Below are 5,804 nucleotides of genomic sequence, written 5' to 3'. Positions count from 1 at the left end.
CATTCGGTTGCCCCGGTGACATCAAAAGAGAGCTCAGCCAATCACAGACGCGGCTCGAGGATGTGTATCCAAGAGGAGGAAAATGCACCGGATGCTGTTGCTATGGTAACGCTGCATTTTGTTGCTGCTGCTGTCCAAATTTGAGAAAGCCGTAGGAAAAAAAAAAGCTGCTTATAAAGTCGAGAGACAGAATATTATTTATTGATCTCTGCATTTGACATGTGTTTGTAACATTCAGTTCAATTTCACGAGACAGTCGCTCAACAATAAAACTCACTGACACACTAACCTGAATGAAATGATTATAAGAAATGTACACAAATAGTCAAAAAGTATCTTGTTGCAAATTACAAACACCTACTCATCAAATATATCACAATTCAAATACGATATACCAGTATGAGACAATACATTTAATTAATATACAAGTAATTTGCAATTTATAAATATTAAAATACATTCTATACAAACCAATATTATCACATTTAAGGCATTTATATCCTAAATATGTGGCCACTACATTTAAAAGCCAATCAGGATATCTAGGAGGTGGGAGTCTGTGTATACAGGTGTGCATAAATATTATATATTCTACACTATACATTGGATTTTAAAGGTAGTTTGCATCCAAAAAGTTATATTACTGCCTACTATTGGATTGAAAAGGACTCAAAATTTTTAATCTAAATTTACAAAAAGGGACAAAATGCTACCACTACTACTAACAATATGATAATAATGGTAATAATAATAATAAAACTCTGAGAGGGCCTGAAGGCTTCTCTCAGTAACCCCCTGCACTTCTTGACCAGTAATCCCCACAACGCCCAGAAACTTTCTTGCAGCCTGCTTGTAGAACTTAGTTTTATCTTTACAAAAACAATCATCATCATGCTTTTGAGTTGACTCTTGTCTTTCCTGGCTGTTTCCTCATGTCGTATTCTTTTCTTGGACCCAGTCCTCATGACTTCCATCTGTTTGTTTCTCTCAGGACAGTCTGCTTGCCATGCTTCATGATTTTCCGCCACACTACTTGCACTCAGGTTCTTTCACACAGTTTCTACCACTGCCCATTTCATTGTCGCATAGTCCTAAGAGATGCCTCCGTACAAGTGAGCTGTGACAAAATTTCCAACAGCGTCTGCACTGGATCGTGGATCCACAGACATCCTGCAACTTTTAACAACTGTATTACGTTGTTTAAATCTGCTTGTGACAAAATCATATGAACAGCCATCAATGACGTCCTTCACTGGAGCTCTTTGACCAAGTGGAAAACATGATATCTGTTATTTTCACTGCCTTTTTCCGTTGTGTCTATGACACACATCCCACACCGATTAGCCCACTTTTCTGCAGATCAACAAGACTGACGTCTCCAAGTTTGCCCTTAATCCAGCTTGCTGCTTGAAGTTTGTCTCAAAGAACACCAAAACCGTTCTCGGCCCCAGTCAATTTAATTCCGAACCAAGTGAGTTTCTCTTTCATTCTCTTTTTCTCTTTTCAACTTTTCCCTCACTGATTCCTTTCTGCTTACAAATTCATCAACCTCCATCCTTCCATCCACTCCACTCCTTTCTGCTCCTACTGTTGTATTTTAGTGTCATTCAGTGAGCTCAGTTTAGCATATAATATCTCATAAGAGTTTGACCTTTATTTTAGATAAAATTTGCACCAAATACCAGAACAGCTTCTTTCCTCATGCTACTGGTCACAAGGAAGTCAAATGAGACACGATAGATCACAGTAAGCATGTTGTTGGACCTATCAGGACCTGTCATGTGATCCACTTTAGGAAAAGACTGACATTAGGCTCACTGCTGTGCCGTTTTCTTCTTTAGTTTGAGCCTCGGATTAAAATGCGTACTTTTTGCATATAAATTGACATCAAAGGATCAGTCTTTTTGATTTAATGGCATCTAGCTGTGAACTTTCAGATTGCAAACATCTTTTTTCTAAGACTGAAAGAAAAACTACTGTGGCTGCAGATTATGAAAGGCTGTAACCAGAGCCACTGTTTGCTTGAACCAATTTTACACACTGGACCTTAATACACAAATAAAAGCTCTTGAAGTATTTTGCTAGAAGGTATATCTTATTTCTTTCTGCACAACAAAAACCAGATTACAAAATACTCAAAAGCAGTTAAGTATGTATTTTAAATACATTTAAAAACTGCCCATCTCTGAGGTTAATAAAACAAAATCATGGAGAAATTCTTAGAAGAAAAAAATTGACCTTCTCATCTGATTTCCCTTTTATGAGGTGACCAACATGAGATAAAAATATTTAATTTGTGAAATGACTGGTTCAAGTTGAGTTTCGAGACAGATGTCTTACAAAAACTGGGCTGCTACTGTAAAAAAAAAAAAGTATTTAGTTAGATTCATGATTAGTGGTAATTATTATTTTTACATCACAGTTTTAATTTTCACTGAAAACAAAAATTATGATGTGACATTTATATATTGTTTTCTTACATCTGGAGAACAAGATTTGTAGGCCTGGGCCTGTGCTGCACTTACGTACTTCATTATAATACTATTATTTCAGAAAGTTTACCTTTAGCAAAAAAAATAAAATAAATAAAAAATCCCAGCTTCTGCGTTTTGGATATTGCATTTGGCAATATTGTGATTTTGATAATATCTCTATTAATTGTGCAGCCCTCTTAATATTAAGGCTCTTGGAATGTCACTAAAATTATGCAAACTGTGTAAAATCAAACAACAGAGCTCACAGCATGGCATTTACTTGACATTTATTTATTTCCAATATTAGATTTCACACAATTTTGAATTTACAGAAACAAAACTATCGACATGAAGTGTTTATTATGCACAAATAAAATAACTTTCACAAATAAGTTTTTTTTTAAAATGAGGGAAAGTTTAAATTCAGGCCAGGATGGAACCAAATGGCACTGGCATACTTTGAGTTACGTCTAATTCAACAACAGAGCTAGCCAATCCTATACACGTAAAGCCTTTTCTCAGGAGAGTATTTGGGTTCATTTTACTGTTATTTTGGCCTCAGACTTAAAAACTCATGTAGCAATAATTTCACAGAAAGGTTCAGTGAAATGTATTTTATTAATGAGACAGCATGGAGTTCATAATTACTGAACAACAGCAACAGATCAAAGATAAGGCAGAGTTCACGAAAAGCAGCACATCTTCTCAGTCAAGTGCTTCAGAGAAATGCTTCCATCAGTCAGTCAGACCAAACATTCTTACTGTCCACATCTTTTTGACTGCGTCATCACGATCTCAAACAGCCTCCATGTGCAGGTGAATCCATGTGACATTCAAGCCTTTTGCCAAAATGTGAAACAAACATTCAGTTGTATGCCTTTTAACTGAAGGTAAAATAAATAAGGGAAAAACTGTTATGTATCTAACAACAACCTAAAATTTAAAAGCAGTCGTATTTAGAAAATAAAACAAAGGTTTAGAAAGCCGCTGAACCGTCAAACCCCTGACCTTCTGACTGGTGTCTGCAAGGGTTCAGCGCTCAACAGGCCGGACTCTCTGAGGGTGGATTATATTTTTGCTGATGTTAACATGCAGTGGAAACCATATAAAAACACAAAATTTACATTTCATTCATTCGTTCATTTCAAATACATTTTTATGCACTGAATCACTTACAGTGTTTCACACCATGGCATAATAAAGTCAAATATCTGACCGTACAATCTAATGTGTTATTGTGAGGAGGAAAAACAATTTCATCACCTACAAAAATACATTTTTTTTAATCACTGCAACTTCAGATTGCCTCAGCAACACATCAAACAATTCAATGACAATCTATTATTAAACTATTATGAAAGTTACTTTGTCGTAAATCGTGGCCTGTACAATGCACTTTTGTACATAAAAAGCAATTCTATGGCCTTGCTCATACAAAGGTTCGTCGTCCCTCACAGGTAACAAGGCAGCGACAGGGATGAAATGTTTTCAAGCTTCTCTTTGCTCCAACATTTGATCCTCGGACACAAGACGGCTTTTCATAGGCTAACACAACAGATCAAGGCCCTTTGAGGAACCCGCCGCAGAGCTAAAGTCAGTTTAATAAATTACATTCATCATAAAATAGAAGAGAATACATTTAAAAAGTGTTCTTTTCTAATGTTAAACTAGTAAATATGCAAGTATACTCCTTATATTCCATCCAATAATGTGTAAAACATTTCACAATCAAATTACACAATGAAAATAATGTGAACCAATGCAAAATCTCTTGGTGGATTGTCTGAGTTAATCACACACAAGTGTACAAACACATTTTCATTAAAAAAAAACAAAACAACAGTCACTGGAAAAGACATTGGAAATATTAAAGGAAAGGTTGACAGTTGCACACACTGTTTGCAAAACAGGGAACTAAAATTTACATGAACATTACATAAATGTGTGAAAACTGATTTTACAGTGTTTCTCATTCGCTTTGGCTCAATTTATTACCATTATCAAAACATTAAAGGAGAAATCTGTAATATATTTACTCTAATAAATCAGAAAATGAACACTAAATTTACGCTGAATGTTCACTGAATGAGTTAGTGTCTGTTTATGAGTTCTCACAAATCATCAATAATCTTTTACAAGTAGTCGATGTTTATGGCAGTTAAATTGAGTGAAACGTTAATGGAGTCTGGCCGGCCGTCGCTGAACTCAAACTACAGAATGTGTATTATAGACTGTATATTAAACAGGATTTACACCTATTTTATATACAGTCTGTGGCTCCGACTCACTATTTGGACTATAGTACTCATTTTTGAATGTGCAACTGTTACCTGCTACAAGTTCACAACAGATTTGAATTTCTCATTCATTCAAGCAGTTTGCAGATGTTTTGACACGTGTGCAAAAGATTCGGTGCAACTGTCAACAGCTTGCACAATCACCACTTGCACAAAAGCGATGAGTTTATTCGCAGGGAAACTTTCAAAATTTTCACAACTTCTAAACATTCTTTCATAGTTTGATCCGTCAAATGCAAAATGATTCATTCAATTATCAAAACCTGTCAGACATACATGTATATTCTATAAATATCGATGGCACGTAACGTTTGTGATTCTGCTAAAGTGACAAATGACCTGCCAGGTGACAGTAATGAACTGTGAATGACATTGAGCTCATTTTGTGACAAATTTTCTTCAGTATATGAGTTTACATGAAAGATCAAATGTGTAATATCCGTTTAGAGTACATGTAACTGGAATATGGTGAGTGTTAAACCCAAGTAAACACTATTTTCGGATCAACTGGATCAATCAGTGAGGGATAAAGGTGGGTAACTTACAGTTTACCTCCCTCTGAATTTACCACTGCACTCCTGCATGTAACATACACTAATACATTTACTGTTTACATACAAATGTGCATTTACTTTTTGTGTTTACTACAGTACTGAATATAATGCTCAATAGAGTTGATAGAATATTGACTTTTTCCAGTAAACTTGAATGTAAAAACCTCAGTGCGACGCACAACAGCATTCAGCTAGACAACAAAACTGTGATTTGTATAAAGGAAACATTTCCAGGGTCGGCTGCCATGTAGAAAAAAACATCTACACATTCTGAGCAGTACAGCTCACACAATTACAAAGACCTTTTCACTTCAGTGGCATTTGCCAATTTACTGACACAGTAACTCAATTCTGAAGCATGAATGAAATGTGTGTTGGGTGAGTTACTACCTTTTGCAGGCATGCAATAGAGCTGCAACTGGATGTTCAGTTTGGAGAGTGTTAAAACTGTTTAGCAAAAAATAAAAAATAAAAAAATA

This window comes from Lutjanus erythropterus, chromosome 8, assembly GCF_056507025.1.
Source record: "Lutjanus erythropterus isolate fLutEry1 chromosome 8, fLutEry1.hap2, whole genome shotgun sequence".
Taxonomy (NCBI): Eukaryota; Metazoa; Chordata; class Actinopteri; order Lutjaniformes; family Lutjanidae; genus Lutjanus; species Lutjanus erythropterus.
Note: the sequence above shows the minus strand (reverse complement) of the source record.